This window comes from Poecilia mexicana, unplaced genomic scaffold, assembly GCF_051168715.1.
Source record: "Poecilia mexicana isolate PSO_F unplaced genomic scaffold, ASM5116871v1 scaffold_16, whole genome shotgun sequence".
Lineage (NCBI taxonomy): Eukaryota > Metazoa > Chordata > Actinopteri > Cyprinodontiformes > Poeciliidae > Poecilia > Poecilia mexicana.
The window spans coordinates 18940587-18959532 of record NW_028263385.1 but is presented as its reverse complement, the minus strand read 5'-3'; the positions used below and the strand labels follow the sequence as shown (position 1 = coordinate 18959532).

The 18946-nt window shown below is 39.2% G+C and overlaps 1 protein-coding gene across 1 annotated transcript in view; it reads left to right on the top strand.

The window, feature by feature from the left end:
* kmt2bb (lysine (K)-specific methyltransferase 2Bb) overlaps window positions 1-18946 on the top strand; it is a 386582-nt gene that overhangs the window by 297333 nt on the left and 70303 nt on the right. The gene's annotated exons all lie outside the window — the stretch shown is intronic.

The window sequence follows — 18946 nt, the reverse complement described above, 5'->3', positions numbered from 1 at the left end:
GTTCTCAGGGGAAAGACCCATCACTCATCACGGCCATGGAACTGGATAAAATGGCTGAAACTATAAGACGTCTGATGAGCTAGTTGGATGCAGAAAACTAACATTGCACCTGGACACCCTAACCAACAAGACCATGGTGATGCTGGTCGCAGCAAAGGTTGTACTCTTCTTCAGTAGGGATAGGGATGCTGAGCAGAGCTGATCAGAATATTGAGGAAACTAACTTCTGCATAGTCCAGAAAAAAAAAAAAAAAAAAACCTAATAGAGGTCACATAATGTTTTGGACTGGATCAGTTATTGATTTTTACCATAATTGCATTCTATTTAATATTTGAACAAAAGTTTTCTTAATTACCTTTCCCAGCTGGCAGATGAAGTGATTCCTTAAAGTTCCCTAAAGCGTGTGAAACAGTTCCCAACAAACACGACTCACACAGGATTCATAACACAGCTTCCATCCAACGATCTCTTTTACTGTCCTATGTAATAACAGACAGATATCTTGTCTGTCTGTCCTCTGATAACTATCAGAGGAATTATCATACCAACTACGTTGACTAACACTGAATGACCACATCCTGTATACGTCTCAACAGTTAGTTGTGGTTAGATGATGTCTGTGAAAATAATATTTTGTTCCCTTAAGCACCTAAAGGAAATGCAGCCATACAGTTTCACAGCATGCAGAATGTGTTCTGATGCGTGCTGCAATTATTTTTTGGTCTCACAAAATTTCAAAATCGTGAAGAAGGGTAAGTCATACGAAGTCTAACATAAAAGAAAATGTCAAGTAGAAAATCTTTGAGCCTTACCCACCCAATACTGTATATATACACACACACACACACCCCTACGGAAGCGCATTGCTATCACGCAGGAAAAAAAAAATTTCGAGCGCTATCACGTTATAACGTGATACGTATGTCGTTAAAACGTGATAGTATCTCGTTAAAACGTGATACGTATGTCGTTAAAACGTGATACGTATGTCGTTAAAACGTGATACGTATGTCGTTAAAACGTGATACGTATCTCGTTAAAACGTGATACGTATGTCGTTAAAACGTGATACGTATGTCGTTAAAACGTGATACGTATCTCGTTAAAACGTGATACGTATGTCGTTAAAACGTGATACGTATGTCGTTAAAACGTGATAGTTATCTCGTTAAAACGTGATACGTATGTCGTTAAAACGTGATACGTATGTCGTTAAAACGTGATAGTTATCTCGTTAAAACGTGATACGTATCTCGTTAAAACGTGATAGTTATCTCGTTAAAACGTGATATTTATCTTGTTAAAACATGATAATTTTAGGTCCAGGAAGTGGCGGTATTATGCTAGGCTAGTGCAGTGGCTAACATGAATTGGTCAGGTTTCCTTTCATGTTTGGTCTACAACATGTAGAGATACGGATGCTGCTTTGCACTGTGGTTAAAACCATTAATAGCATGCGTACTCTGAGCAGGATCCTAAACAGAACGGGACTGCACAGAAGGAAACGTCAGTCCGGTCCTCTAGCTGTAGCGGCGTTCCTGACTGTCTGGATCGAAGCTCAAGTTGGCTTCCGATTGTAGCTTCTGATTCGGGAAATGGCTAAAGGGAGATTATAACGGAGGCTCAGACGTATTTGCTGAACAGTTTCTGTTCAGATTTGTTTTAACAGTACACTTGCTGAACTACGGCTGTTCGTAACCAAGCAACCGAAATCAACAGAAGGCTCGATAGTGGCAAAAGACAAAACTAGATCCTGTTAAGCATTCTTCAAAATAAAAGACTTCCTCTCTCCAAAATAAATCATACAGAAAGCTTTGAATTTAATTATTTTTCACGTCACCTTTTGGAATTGTGTACAATCAAGTTAAATTCGGTGAATAATAATAATCATGTAAATTATACTTAACATATGACTTGACATATGACTGTAAATAAGTAACTAATCATGGAAATTATATTTAACATATAAATGTTAAGAAATAATTTGTTCTGCTTTAAAAACGAACATACATCGACACTTCAAATCTGGAGTAGATTATTCTAATCTACGCTAATGGCAGAATATTTCAAACCTAGTTTGTGATTTGTGAAATCTTTATCTGAATTGAAACCTCAGCAATGAGAGATTTAAAAATATGTTTGCATCTGGAATGCATTAGAAATAAACTCCTATCACATTTACAATATTTGTTATTATTTTAACCTTCTGTTTTCTTTCACTTTTTTGTCCTAGAGCACCTGCCTTTTTGTGTGGCTTACAAGGATCCATCAGCTGGGATAATAATGCCAACAACTTTTCAGATTCCGATTTATAGTGATGCAACGTAGCATCAGAGATGAATAATCTATTCCAGATCAGAAGTGTCTAAGTATGTTAGCTTTAAAAGTTTAATAGTTAAAGATGCTACTCATCTCCTTAATTGGTCACATCAATATTATAAAAATTACAATATTGCCAAAATTCTTATATGTTTTCCAATCAGTTTCAATTTCCTCACTCCCCTTCTTCTTTAAGGAGCTAAATATAACTTTTTCCAACTTCACTTAAATGGTAAACGCCCGAGAATGAAACTGTCTGTCTTATATCAGCCATATGACAGAGGGTGTTAACAATTATCAAACCTATTATGTTATTTCAACCCAGATCAGGGCAGCAATGTTTTACTTTACTGCCAGACAGCCCCCAGCATGGGTTACTATTGTGTCCCACTGGATCTCTATTGCTATAGACTTGTACATGTACTCATCAGGCAGGAAAAGGTCAATTAAGCAAACAAAATACCCATTTCTGAAAAATACAATGATGATCTGGCAAAAAACACTTGATTATTTGGGAGAAATGCAACAACTATCCGATGTAATGTTCATCCATGTAGAGCAGGATTTAAACTGCTAAGAATATAACTAAAGTGTCTGATCTTTTTTCAGGGAAGATATTTATGTAACTTGAAGAAATTAAAAACAAACATGATATTCCTACAAAATATTTCTATAACTATCTTCAAGTTCAGAGTTTTATTTTATCAAAGCAACACAATAATCTTTATCTACCCTCTTTGTCTCCATTAGAAAACATTATTTTAAGTCACCTATATGGTAAAGGAGAGGTGTCTCTTCTTTGCTCCTTGTTTGTCGACAAATATTAAAAATTGTTGACCAATATTTGACAAATATTATTATTTTATTTTTTTATTTTATTTATTTTATTTTATCAGGTAAACCCCGTTGAGATACACATCTTATCTTATTTTCAAGAGGGACCTGGGTAGAAGTCTGCAACACACAGCAACCTGGTTACAAAATAAAATTAATTAATGCATATGCAGAAGTGTAAAACAGTAGAAAAGAATTTAAAAACAGTGACACTGTTTAATAGAATCTCGTCTGTTTTTAAGAATCGCTCGAAATAAGTCCAGTGAAACCAGCTTTGACATCTTTATTTCAGACTGGAGCTGTTTCCAGGCTGTAGGAGCCATCACACTAAAAGCTTGCTTCCCTTTTTCAGTTCAGAAAAGTGGAACATGTAAAAGAAAAATATTGTTAAAACGTAAAGAATGGGAATTAACAGACCTATGTAAAAGAAAGTTTAAGGATGCTGGAGCCAAGCCGAGTAGAGATTTATGAATCACGATCATTAGGTGATTGTTTCTCAGGACGCTTAAAGGAGGCCATTCAGCTTTTGCTGATTTATGATTTATTTTGGAGAGAGGAAGTCTTTTATTTTGAAGAATGCTTAACAGGATCTAGTTTTGTCTTTTGCCACTATCGAGCCTTCTGTTGATTTCGGTTGCTTGGTTACGAACAGCCGTAGTTCAGCAAGTGTACTGTTAAAACAAATCTGAACAGAAACTGTTCAGCAAATACGTCTGAGCCTCCGTTATAATCTCCCTTTAGCCATTTCCCAAATCAGAAGCTACAATCGGAAGCCAACTTGAGCTTCGATCCAGACAGTCAGGAACGCCGCTACAGCTAGAGGACCGGACTGACGTTTCCTTCGGTGCAGTCCCGTTCTGTTTAGGATCCTGCTCAGAGTACGCATGCTATTAATGGTTTTAACCACAGTGCAAAGCAGCATCCGTATCTCTACATGTTGTAGACCAAACATGAAAGGAAACCTGACCAATTCATGTTAGCCACTGCACTAGCCTAGCATAATACCGCCACTTCCTGGACCTAAAATTATCATGTTTTAACAAGATAAATATCACGTTTTAACGAGATAACTATCACGTTTTAACGAGATACGTATCACGTTTTAACGAGATAACTATCACGTTTTAACGACATACGTATCACGTTTTAACGACATACGTATCACGTTTTAACGAGATAACTATCACGTTTTAACGACATACGTATCACGTTTTAACGACATACGTATCACGTTTTAACGAGATACGTATCACGTTTTAACGACATACATATCACGTTTTAACGACATACGTATCACGTTTTAACGAGATACGTATCACGTTTTAACGACATACGTATCACGTTTTAACGACATACGTATCACGTTTTAACGACATACGTATCACGTTTTAACGAGATACTATCACGTTTTAACGACATACGTATCACGTTTTAACGAGATACTATCACGTTTTAACGACATACGTATCACGTTATAACGTGATAGCGCTCGAAATTTTTTTTTTCCTGCGTGATAGCAATGCGCTTCCGTACACCCCCACACACACACACACAAAAAAAAAAAAAAAAATATATATATATATATATATATATATATATATATATATATATATATATATATATATATATATATATTTGTATAATATAAGACCCACTTTCTGTATGATCAGACCACCAAGGTTCCCGCCCTCTGCCACCAATCATTTCACACTGCACTCAACCCTTTAGAGCAAAGGGGTACATGGAGTCTGAGTGGATTATGTTCAGCGCCCCTGCAAAGTTGTTGGTACCTGTCACGGCAGAAACCCTCAAACCTGCTGGTAGAAACCTTCAATGAGAGATGCTGTCAGGCTGAAGGAGTCCTACTGTGCCTTTTTGGCCTGTGGGACCCCAGAAGCAGCTGTTGGGTACTGGCAGTCCAAATGACATGCGGCTCAGGTGGTTGTTGAGTTAAAAGCAGAGGCATGGGAGAAGTTCGGAAAGGACATGGAGAAAGAATTCTGGACAGCTTTGAAGCGATCCTGGTGAACTATCTGGCATCTCAGGAGGGGGAAGCAGTATAGCACCAGCATTGTTTATAGTGGGAATGGTGTGGACCGATAGGCAGAATACTTCAAAGACCTCCTCAATCCCACCAACATCCCTTCCATTGAGGAAGTGGAGCCCAGGGACTCTGGGTCGAGCTCTCCAATCTCTAGGGATGAGGTTGCCGAGGTGGTTAAAGGGTTCCTCGGTGGCAAGGCCCCAGTGGTGGATGAGATTCGCTCTGAGTTCATTAAGACTGTGGTTGTGGTAGGGTTGAGTTGGTTGACGCAACTCTGCAATATTGTGTGGACATTGGGGGCAGTTCCCCTGGATTGGCAGCCTGGAGTGGTGGTCCCCCTATGCAAAAAGGGGGATTGCAGAGTGTGCTCCAAATACAGAGGAGTCATGCTCTTAAGCCTCCCTGGCGGGGTCTATTCAGGGGTCCTAGAAAGGAGGGTCCGTCGGATAGTCGAACTTTGGATTCAGGAAGAGCAGAGTGGTTGGTGTCCTAACTAGATGCTGGATGCCTCCCTGGGGTAGTGTTCAGGTCCCACCTGGAGGAGGCCCAGAGGGAGACCCAGGACACTCTAGGTCATGGAACACTGTGTAGGAGTTCGCCTACACAGATTAAGTTGGTCTAGATTCTGGTGAGAGTTGGACGCTGCCAAGGCTGCCCTATGTCACCAATTCTGTTCATGACTTTCAGGGACAGAATTTCTAGACACATCCAACATGTGGAGGGGATCCGTTTTCGTGACCTTAGGATCACATCTCTGCTTTTTGCATGTGATGTGGTCCTATTGGCTTCATCAGGTTGTGGTCTACAGCTTTCACTGGTGTGGTTCGCAGCACTCCAGTGAAGCAGCCGGAATGAGGATCAGTGCCTCCAAATCCAAGGGTCTTGAGCCAGAAAAGGGTAGAGTGTTTTCTTCAGGTTGGGGAGGGTGTCCTGACCAAAGTGGAGGAGTTTAAGTATCTCAGGATCTTTCTTACGGCCCTAGGCCTTGTGGGCCTGGGTTGCAGGTGTTTTTGTCTGTCTTTGTGCTCCTCCCCTTTGCAGGTGTTGCTGGTCTGGTTGATTTGGAGCACAGAGCATTTAAGCCTGGCTGTCTCAACCTCAACCTTCTGAGTCGCCTTTGGTGTCCACTCTGCTTCTTGATGCTTGTGGTGAATTGTTGCCAGGCCTCAGCTCCCCTCCTTTTGCACATTCGAGTTTGTCTTTGATGTTGCACTTCAACACTTCCATATGCACTCATACAACACATCCAAGCATCTGCAGTGAAATGGAGACTGTAGCGGTCTGTCTACCACTGTAGTGGTGAAGAGAGAGCTGAGCCAAAAAGCCATCTACGTTCCTACCCTCATCTATGGTCGTGGTCTGTGGATCATGACCGAAAGAACAAGGTCGTGGATACAAGCGGCCACAATGGGTTTTCTCCATGGGATGTATAGGCTCTCCCTTACAGAGAGAAGCTCAGTCATCTGGGAATAGAGCCGCTGTTCCATCATATTGAGGGGAGTCGGTCAGGATGCCTCCTGGATGACTCCTGAAGAGGTGTTCTGGGTAATGGGACCAGACCCAATGGAAGACACAGCACACACTGGAGGGGCTAGCCCAAGCAGCTGGGAATAGGGAAGTGTGTGTCTCCTTGCTAAGGATGCTGTCTCCACTCCTGATGAGGAAAAGATAATGGATGGATGTAGTTGAAAACTGATCCAAGATAGTTTGGTTTTGGCTGGGCTGAGTCTAGCTTCACTCCACAGAGAGTCTTCACCAGGGACACAGTCACTGGCTTGATGTGTATATATGTATATATAATGCTAAGTGAATTAGTCAAGCCTAATGTTACACAAAGCAGATGCATAACACTAAGCAATCACACCTTGAAATGAGGCTGTTTGTGTCTCACGTCATTGAAACACATTGCTGCATTACAGTGGATAACATGTGTGAGTCACTTCTAAATACGCCGTCTATTTAATTCATTATGTGTACAGACTTGAGATCCTGTCTTAGCAATGGCTTTGCCTTGGGTGTTTGGGTTGAGATGACACCACTTCTCCTTCCAGGCATCCTCACTCATTTATAATCACCAAAGATGTCAGCTGAATTTGTGTCACAGAGAGATTCCTTCTGAAAACTACAGCACCTCCTTCAGAAATGGGAGGGGGGGGGAAAGACTCTCCTGAGGTAAAAATTGCAAAATCGTCACCTCTGGGGTAATACTAATGCTGTGAGGAAAAGGTGAGGAAGAACAATAGACCAGACCAGAGCCCAGTGTTAAAGTTACAGCAGTGAAAATTATTGTTAAGGTTTGGAAGAGGAATGAGGAATGAATGTCTGTGGAGTTCTTTTGTGGATGTTTTTAAACAGGTATGCATTTGTGAATTGCAGTGTGTACCTATTGTGTGTCTGTGAACTGAGTGTATTTGCAAACGGTGAAAGCTAAAATGATATTTTAATAACTGTTAAAGGGAAGATTTCTTGGCTAATAGGTAAGGGCTTGCTCAGGATCCTATCAGTACTTTTTTTTCTTTCCATCCTTTGCTTTTGCCCTAATTTTAGCTCACCCAGATTTAGCTCTGTTTCATCCTTTAATCCTACTGTTTTGTTAGTGACACTGCTTGGACTATGTGGCTCAGCCCTGGCTGTCAAAGCCTGTAAGATCTCTCCCCAGGATGAGGTTATTGCCTTTTGCTCTGAGCGTCTTTATATTGAATTGCTTGTGATATAATGTTCATATTGAGTTGGTTTGTCTGTGTTTGAGCATATGTTTGATTGTGTATTTACTGTACATGGATCAAGTGAATTTGACACTCAAGGATGAACTTGACCATTCTCTTCTCTGACCTTAAATTTCATACAGCCCCTTCTTTCCGCCGTACCACCGCCGTATCCGTCCATTCCCACGGTGGGTGATAGATATCGCAGCCGAGATGGAGGATGTTAAAGTTTGTGGGCCGTAGACAGACAGCTCGGGATGAATATCTGTGGCACGGAGTAAGTGCTGGGAATTGGATGAGCCTGGCCAAGGGAAGCGTCAGCACTTTCCCTCCCATGCATTTTCTCTCAGTTGGATTGAGTCTTATTATCTGACCCTGCTCTTCTCTCAGTGACCTAATAATATTGTTTCAGTTATCCTGTCCAGCCTGTGACCCCATGACTTCATAGAAGAATGTATTAGATTAAAGGGGAAAAAGTTGGGAGTTTTTCCTCTCTTTTTTTTTTCCAAAAACGTGATTTCTTCCTGGGACATCACTGACACTTGAAAATAACGTTTCATTGTGATGTGCCAGAAACAGAGATATACTGCATATCAAAGTTTTGTTCTGCTTAAAATAGGTTTATTGTATTATTGTCTATTGAGTATATTGTAATGTTGTATGGTACCACATTTGATGATAATAAAATACATAATCAGGCACTTTTAATGTGCCAAGACAAAACTGAAAACTTCAGTCACATAATTACAGTGGTCTTTAATGACTAAAACCAAAATGTAGAGTAACATGTTGGAAATGATGAAGCAATAATGGACATTTTTGGTATTAAGAAAAAGAAAAAAAAATGCATGTATGTATTTGAGACTTTAAGACCAGCATTCGTATGTATAAACAAATTGTCTCTCACAGAAATAATTCAGATTGAAACAGATTTCTTATTAATAGTTTATTAATCATAAACCTTTTAAAGATTTGGAGAATGACAGTAATGAATTATCTATGAACACTTACTGCGTGCCTGCATATTTAGCCGCTTTGTCAACTTCAGTTGTATGGACCAAGATCCAATGTAAATAGATTCATTTGATAATTAATCATATCTTTGCATGGTTTGAAGTACCTGAGAGCACATTTAGTTCTGTATTTGACTATGTTCAGGTGGTAATTTTCTGTTGTACATTGAAAATACATTTAGGGTTGCAAAGACTGGGATGTCATGCGCACTAAAAAAACCAAAAAAGGTTGCCTCCGTCTGACCGTATGTTATTTTTAAACCTATGATTGTAGCTGATCTATTCTCATTAACACTGTTAATCATTTTCAGCAGCTTATGTTTTTCCTCAGGTGGTCAGTTTCAACTCAACAACAGTGTGGTAAGTTGATGAAGTAAAAATAGAGCACCTGCAGGGCTTTTGGTAGTTAATTTAAATTTTGATTTTTTGACAATGTGCGACCTTGAATCCTTATCTGTTGAAAGAATGAGAATTAATCCATTCATCACAGGAGCAATCTTGTTTTCCTTTGGGTGCATGTCAAAGGCACCTGGCGTAGTCACAAATTACACTTTTCTCTGGCTGAAGATCCAGCCACAAATAGTGCAACAAGTAGTCATGTTCAGCAATGCCCTATCTCCAGAGGGAGGTGCACAATCAAAGCTGAAAAAAAAGAAGGCAACAAATACAATTCACCAGATATGGTACGCTCCCAAATCAAACCACTTTACCACAGTTGCTTCAACCTCAATGGAAGTTGCAAAACAATCAATCCTAGAGCAACAGGAATAAGACAGACAGAGCTGAATTCAGTTTCACCATCATTACCTCAATGGGGGGCCACAGAAATTCCCAGAGTTTGGACTCTTATCTGGATTCATACTGAACAGCAAGACAATCTGGACCCAGCCCACAGCTTTTTAAGGCCCTACAATTTTTGCAGTGTGAAAAAAGAGATATTGATATTGGTTTCTCCAGTTACCTGCTTGTCTTTGTGATGTAAGCTGCTCACGTGAGGCTCATCTCTACTTCAGACAGACGGTAGGAACATGGTCATAGTGCAGCTCATTGTTATAACACCGTAGACATTTAGGACCTTATAAAAGCAAAAACGCTCATTCTGTATTATTTTTTTTCTTAGAGAACTGACAATCAAGAAGTTTTACAACTCTCAACATACAAACTCACCACTAAAAATCCCAATATTTCATGATTTGAATCATGGCACTTCAGAACCAGCTCTCCACCCTCACTGGATGTTTTTGGTGATGCACCTTATTTAAACAGGTGTTTATTTGAGGTATGGTTTCTGTTGATATATGTATATCATTTTTCACTTCAAAATTTGGTATCTTATTTTAAAAGAGTAAACTATTTTTGGTCTTGATCACACAGCTTTACACCAACCTCATTATTTCCATGTAATCGGCTTTTGGAATGAGAAAATGATCGGTTATAGCTATCGGTTTAATAAAAAGGTCATTGTTCATCCCTAGTGATCACCAATAATATGCAGCAAAACTGAATTTAAAGCAAAACACTCTTATAAATTTATAGCAATTCTCAACAACTCATTTCTCATCGTCATCAGCAACTGCAGTTAACATTTATTTTAACTGAATTACCATGAAATTAGCCTGTTCAAACTTGCTCTGTGAGCAGAGATCTGGGTTCAGTGTCGCCATGAATGCCCCCTTGATCGGACATGGTTTTCTGTTATTACCAGCAGAATCAGTGTGGCACTATCAGTGAATTAACATGGTTATGTAGGAGCTTGTTAGACAGCTGGGGCAAATGAAGGAGATTTGGGAAATAATCCCTTCCCAATCTGGACACCGCAGCTGGTTGTCTCAAGTCTTTCCATCCCTCACAGCACATATGCACACATTTGTGCATACACACATGCCCGGCTCTGAACTGCATGCTGGTGCCAGCAGGAAAAGTGACACATGAATGGGGACTGATGGGAACAACAAGAAGTGTATGGTGTGTTTAACTCTGTTTTTTCAAAATCTCTCTAAAGCCCCATTTATGTATAAACACGTGCTCCAGTTTCACTTGGTCTGCAGGTTATTTAGGCTCAACAATAGGGGGTTTCTCTTCTAACTCTCATCATGAAAGACCTTTTGAAAGAGAGTCGGTGTCTGTTCGACTTGAGTAAGCCCTCTTAATGTCATTTGTGTGGTTGTAATGATGCCTGTAATTGTCATCTTTGGTTTCTGGAAATCAGTGATTCTTGAGAATAGGGACAAAACAGGTCCTATGGATAAGGCACAAAATTTGAATAAAATATACACAAAATATAATTTTTTCAAATATCTGACTAAACTAACCTGGGTCATCTGAGCACAACAATGTATGTTTTCCTGGTGTTTGCTGATTTTTTTTTTTATTTTAAACATTGTAGTCGGTGGATGATGCCTGTAAAATCCCTTGTCCAGGAGCAGAACTCAATAGTTTAAAACAATTAAAGTAATACTAAAATTACATACCATGACAATTAAGTATAAGTAGTCATATAAAAAATTATAAAAGTATCAATAAATTGAATTAAAAATCATTTTTGTATATTTTCCAACTCCATTGAAATTTGTCCCTAGTTTTTGTCAGACATAAAAAGAATGTAAAAAAAAATCAGGCATTATTGGGGGACACCAGAACTTCTGAAGACCCCATGACCTCTTCCTTTCTCTTCCTTTGCTAGGAGGGCTAGTTAGCTCTGGTTACCTTATGCTATTCTTTAGTTTTTTCTTCTGTTTTATTCCTAAGTTGCTTGTCACAACCATGATGTGTCAACACCATAACTGACAATTTACAAAACTTTGATGAAATTTTGTGAAATAAAAGCTTAATTTTGGTAAACTATAAAGATTCCATGGACCTGATGAGCTACAATATGGCCTCCTTCAGAATAACATCATATAAATTGAGGTAGTTTGGCATTTTGTCAACTCCGTCAGATGTCAACTCCATCAGAGTTTTTCTGACTCTTTCAGGGAAATTGTTGTCAAATCTCACTTAAATGTTCAATTAATTCATTTTAATGTATTTTACATAAATTACATTACTTCACATCTACCAAGTTTTTCATTTTACTCACTAGTTTGTCACCACCTTCAGTTCTGTGTCAACTCCGTCATGCACTGTTTTAAATAATATTTCTTATGTTTCTTGAGAAGCATTTGTCTGTAAAATGAGTAAAAATATCACTAATATGGTATTTTAAAAATCATTTTATATTTATTTTTGTCAGATGATGTTGACAAAGTTCTGGGTCAGGTCAATTAAAAATTAAATTTTTAAAAAAAATGTTGCAACTGGGAGCCTGCACCTTAGCATCTTTACATTTCCAAAACATTATTTGTCATATTTGGTTGAGAAATAATAAAAAAAAAATATGGGAAAATTAAAACCCATTTTTTCCCTATTCTCAACAATCACTGAAATACATGTTCACAGTTTGTTGCTGTCTGTTAAATTTAATTCTTCTTTGTTCGACTGCGAACCAGATTGGCTAGGGAAAAAAAAAACTAAAAACATGTTGACCTTGTCTACAGATTTAGAAAACAGAAGCATCACTGACAGGGCAGCTGTACTGCGGCAGGCAGCAGAGGCTTGAGTTCCAATCAGATTATCAGGTCAGATGGCTGTAGTTAGTTACTCAGAGTGAGTGTGTATTGTTGCTCTACTTGATGCACAGGCAGTTTTGGTGCCCATTATTAGAACCGTCTGACGCCGTAACGTGTTGCTGAGATTGCTTTCATGTGAAATAGGACTGGGCCCATTGAACGTTTTGGATATGGCAAGAAAAAAATAAAAAAAAGGAATTTGTGCAATTTGATCATCTCTAGTTCAACACCGGAAATACTTGGGTTAATCAAACCTAATATCAATTGATCCCTACTGAACAGAAATAAAACAGTTTGAGATTTATAAAGCATTGATTTTATATGTTTCTTCTTATACTTTCTCTGTCACTCTGTTAAAAGACTCAGCAGTAGGCATGTGCAATTTGTTTGCCGTTTTTGATACTGTGTCTTGTCGGCACAACCGACCAGCCAGCCACTGCTCACTCTCAAAACACTGAATGTAATCTGTAGTTTGAAAAATACGTCTTACATGTTAACAGAACAATAAAAATAAATGTAAAATATATTACAAGTTGTGATGTGTAGTTTAATTTAATGGATGTACCGTTTCACTGGTCAATCTCTAACTGCCGTTTCCTTTTGGCCTTAAATTAGTCAACTCGATATGCCTTTCTTTTAAAAGTCGCTTAATACAAACTGCCAAATCATTTCATAGTAAAGCAATGTTGTGTTGGTGGCACCCACTTTGTTTACGCCAGCATATTTCTGTCACACCTTCTGCCACCTCTTCACGAATCCAACCCCTTCCCTCAGGCATGTAGGAACTCCAACATATCAAAGTAATGTACAACACGCAGTTTGGCTTCTGCTCCACATTTCTGAATCAATCCCCTGGATATGACCCCATCTTTCCATTTTCCACACATTGTGTTGCTTTTCTCCGTGGCGCTTATTGTTTTCTTTTGATTAATCTTCCTCCGTTCTCTCCCTGACGCACTGGTCTGAGTCAGTAGGCTTCCTGTTGGTTTTCAAAACAACCCTTCATGTCAGCCTTCCTTCCGCCCATCTCTCCCTTTCCCCTGTTCCTCCCTCGTCTTCAATTCATCACTCTGCAGTCCATTTTACAGTATCTTTCTGCCTCCTTCCTCCATCCGTTTCTCTCGCTCCATTACCTTGCTCGTTCATGTCCCCTTCATCTCCCCCTCTGCCAGTCCAACCTCCTGACATGAATTCTTTTCAACCTCTTACTGTATTTCCCTCCTCTTCGTTCCATCTCCCCTCTTGCCATTCATCTTCAGGCCCTCTGTCCACTCCCTTCCTACCACCCCACCGCTCCCCTCCCAGCTCCCCCCACCTCACCTCTCTGTCAGGCTCCTGAACCCTCCCTCCCGTTACTTCATCTGGCAGTGGAGCTACTCCACTCTTGCTGACAGTGCTGTTTGCGTGAACTGAGTGCTCAGCTTCACAGCCCCCTCGCCTCACATTGCTCCCCCCCCCGCTCCTGCCCCCTCCGCCTCTTTACCTCATCCTCCACCTCCTTCCATCCTTACTTCTTGCTTCCCCTCCTACCCAGCATCCCACTCCTCTTCTTCCCCCAGGCAGGGGAATTAACCTTCCAGCCCTGTGCTGCTGGGCTTTAATGACTGTCTGTGGGGCCAGCTTCGACCACACAACCCAAATGCTGACATCTGAGCCACACACACACCTATCTGCACTGCCTATATAAAAGTACAGACATAAATTAACCCACTGCATAGACACTGGTAGCAATGTTATCAGCATAAGTACATAGTCATCAAATGAAGTTAGCTACAATGCTTCTGTATTTTTTTCTGTTATCCTTGATTTTCTTTTGCATTTTGTTTTTTAAACACACAAAGACTTCCTTGCATTTTTTTTTTTTTTAGATTTTATGTTTTCTTTTAATGAAATCTGAAAAGTGTGGTGTGAACATGTTTTCAGTCCCTTTGCACAACTAAATATTTGCTCATTCTTTCTTTAAAAAATATCCTACCAAAAGTTCTTATTTAGATTTATATTAAGGCTGTTTTATAACTTATTGAACATGCTTTGATCTAAACCTCTAAGATTATTTAGGGAATAAAAAGTAGAAATGGCTGATAAAGGCAACATATCATGCCGTTCAGAATTTTTGTTTGTTCAAACAAACCATATACCATTTTTATTCTATTTCATTATTATGCTGCTTAGTGTTGGCATGCCACATGCAATCCCAACAAAACAGAAAGCTTTTTGTTTTAATTACACAACCCCTTAAGAGAAAGCTCAGTGTTTTCTTTTGGAAGATACTGTGATTTTGTTACATACCTCCAATACAGATAAGGAGTTTCTTGCCAATATTCTAACAGACATCACTTGATATTTTTATTGCACAGCTGAACTGCAGATGCCCCAATGTAACTGCTTAAGGGATAGACTCATAAAACATTCGGGTGGTATAGTCGGCACAGAGTCACAGCACAAGTGCAGCAGAGCATCGGATGATCAGCTGAAAGATACATGTGGAGGGGGAAACAAACATGACCTTTTAAGTTGCCTCGCCAGGAGAGCTTTCAGTAGGTTCCACTGAGCAAATGGTGGTATACTCCAGACACCATTCAGTTGGAAGTATATAATTGACAAAAGTGTTAGAGGGTCAATATTTTGGGGAAAAAAAAAAAAATCTTTTTAGACTGAATTTGACTGGTCCCTGTCTCTAGCTCTGCAGTGGAGCATATCAGCCTGGTGGTGTTCAGTGCAGAAAATACAGTTATGTGTGAAGTCTTGAATCCATTTATTATGTATAAGTGTTACAGACTGGCAGCGGTGAAGACATCCGTGTTACATCAGGAAATTTGAAGCAGTTCTGCTCCTTCCAACAAAGCACATTGTACTGCTCAGAAATGGGACCTTCTTTGATTTCTGTTTTACACATAGAAACAAAATAATCTAATAAAAAACTGGAGTTTAATATGTCCTGAAATTAGAGACCAGTTCAAATGAGCAACAACAAAAGACAAATACATCTTACTTTCACAAAAAAACAACAACAATAAACCAAACTAATGAAGCATTGTGTAAAGGATGAATTGCTCTCCTACTGTGGGAAATAATCTTGATTAACTCAGCATGAACAAGTTTGACCATCTCTAAAACTAAGCTGAATAAGAGAAACGGATTGCAAGAATACAGTGCATTACCATAGTTTTCATATTCCTCTACTCCACATTGTGTCATACTGCAGTCACAAACCTTGGCCTGTTTGACTGGGATTCAGACCAGACAAAGTGGCACATAGCTGCACCACGTGAGATACATGGTTTCTAATGCCTTTAATAAATAAATGATCTGAAGGGGTTACAGCCAACCTTTCTTTATTATGCTACTTTTAAATAAAACCCAGTGCAACCAAATGCCTTCAGATCTAACCATCATCAATCCATCATCTGTAAATGGAAAGAGTATGAAATATCCATTCACCGAAAATGTCATGTAAAACAAGGAGAGTATTAATTGGAAAAGGTCCCAAGAGGTCCACCTCTGGAGGAGCTCCAGAGATTCACTAGTTGGGTAGAATAATCTGATGACAGAGTAAGTATTTGTGCTGCGCTACACAAATTAGGTGTCGTTTGAAGAGAGAAGAAGAAGAACGACATAACAAGTCCTGTTTGCAGTTCACCATCAACCATTTCAGGAGACGCAGCAAACATATGTAACAGGATGCTCTGTTCAGATGAAATCAAATTTAAGTTGATTAGACGTAATGTGAATGAAGCCAAATACATATCACTACTTGTGAGGCTAAAGAGACTATGTCAGAGGCTACACAAGACTTCACAAGGAGAGTCTGGAAAACACATTGATGTGTTAAGAAGGTGTGTTATAAGCCCAAACCAAAATTCAACTGGGCATCTGTGGCAAGACTTGAAAACTGATGCTCACAAAAATCAATTTTCTAATCCAGATCACTGTGGTGCTAAAAAAAAAAAAAAAAATCAGAGCTTGAGGTATTTTGTAGAGTATGGGCAAAAGTTTGTCTCTCCAGATGTTCAGAGCTGGTAGAAACATCTCCAAAAAGATATTCAACCGCAACTGCAGTGAGAAGTTGTACAATGTATTGACTCAGGGAAGATGAATATGAAATCCCACCACAATTTTCAGTATTAACTTGTAAGCTTTGGAAATAATATATAATTTTCCCTCCTCACCACAGCTGTACACTACTTTGTCTTGGTCTATAAAATCCCAATAAAATGAACCACAACACAAACCGGTGGTTGTAGAGTGATAAAACATAAAAGTGTTCAATGGGTATGGATACTTTTTGCAAGACATCACGCTTGTCACTCACACACACACACACACACACACACACACACACGCACACACACACACACACACACACCCACACACACACACACACCCCCACGCACACACACACAGACTCACATGCACACACAACCTCACTTCCATCTTCAGTTTGTGTAATATGGCGTCTCTCTCTCTTTTTATCTGTGTACCTCTGACATAGAGGAAGGAGTGAGTGAAGGGGAGAGTCCCATTGGCATTCCTTAACATCTCGGTCGCTCACTTGCGTTCACAGAGCTATCTGTAGATCAGGAAGACAAAAAAGTTGCTCCTGAGCCTTGGTGTCACTCAACAGGTAAGCTACTGCTCTCTTTCACTCATGCAAATTCACAAAACTATTAAAAGATTCAATTTTTTTAAAAGAAGAAACTCCCTCTCTGTGAGCGTCTGCCTCACGCTTTCACTCTGTGTGCTTTAGGCAGGCAGATATTTGAGTTGGTAGATGTTGAAAGGAGGTTTTGCCTCTCTTTTTAACTCTTTTCTTGGGAGAGCAGGTGTGGAAAAGTGTGAAGTGAAGTCATTGTATTTCAGAAAACTTAAAGGCTGTAAAGGAAAACAGACAAACCAGACAGATATTGAGTTTGGGCTCTCTTCAACACCTCAGGAATCTCAAAGACTTGACGATTGGCCTTGACAGTCACCGACAGAGCGTCTCTGGGATGTTGCAGATCATCATCTGTAGCCGACAAATCTGATATTATCATGTGAAAATACTTTTTAATAATTATTCTTTTTTGTTTTTTACATGTCCTGCTGCAGTGTTCTGGGCATACTATATGAAGAATCTAGTTCAATTCCTTCCATCTATTCAATGAGAAAGGCCGTTCTGAAGGGTCAATGAGTATGTAAAATGTATTAAGTTGGTTTAAATTTAACATACCAGTAGCCCTAATGACAAATATCATCAAAAAGCTCTTGTTTGTGTTTTCACACACTATTGTTTTCACAAAGGCCAATTTGTGTTTTAAGTAATCTGGTTTTGGTGCAAAATTTTCAAGTTCAGGTTTAACCAGTGAAACTATTTATATTTTAAATTAGAGATGATTAAAGACTCCTTTATAAAGTGAAAAAGATGCAAAAGATGATGCTGATAATTTAGCTAACTGTAATAAGCCAATAGTTTCAAACATTGATTAAAATTGTGAAGTATAAAGTACTAACCTTCAAATTCAGGGCTTTGTCGAAATCTTACACCAATTTCACTAGTCACTGTTACATACTTATAACAGTACTTTGTGAGACAGATTATACTTGACATAAAATGTGGTGATAGTCTAATGTCATGAAATATCTTGGCATGAAACTCCTTACAGCCGAGCAAGACTTTTTACAGAATACAAATTACAAGCACCTTTTCTGTTTTGAACATGATTTTGTTGATAATCAAATCTGCATCTCGAAGGCATCTAACACCATCTAACACTGTTTCAGTTTCAAGCTGGCGCGGTTCCCATGGCAGCCGTTGTAACTGTTCGCACCCAAAAGGCAAACGATGAGATTTAAAAAAAAAAAGCCTTAGGTTGGCATTAAGATGTCAGACCACGTCTAAATTGAACTTCTGCCACACGAGGGGTAAAACTTCATTTTCTGCATGTTGACTGATTTCATGGAGTTTCGCGTTAAATTGGTCCTGGACTGAGTGCATTGAGTCGGTTGATGATGTTATGAAAGATGCCATTAAAACGAGCTACCTGTCGCGGTCACGCTGAAGGGCTCGCCTGCCTCTTATGTCCTTGTGGGGTTAGCAGGCAATTTTTTTTTTTTCTTTCTAAAGCAAATCAAATTTCAAATCAAACTTGGCAATTTGCATTTGTAAGAAGCTGGCGAAGAACAAGGTCAAAGGAAAAAAAAAACTGCAGTGTGAAGAGCTCTTTTGGCAAAATCATTTTCTTTTATTTAAAGAAAAATTGAATAACCATTCCATCCACTACTTATCTAATCTCAATCTGAATGACAAGTAACACTTATTCCGTAAATGTTACACCGTCAGAGACTTCTCATGCAAAGTAAACAAACTCGCGCCATTTAATGAACATTCTTGGGACTCGCTGTATTTTTAAAGCAATTAAGGAGGTTGTTTAACTAGGTAATGG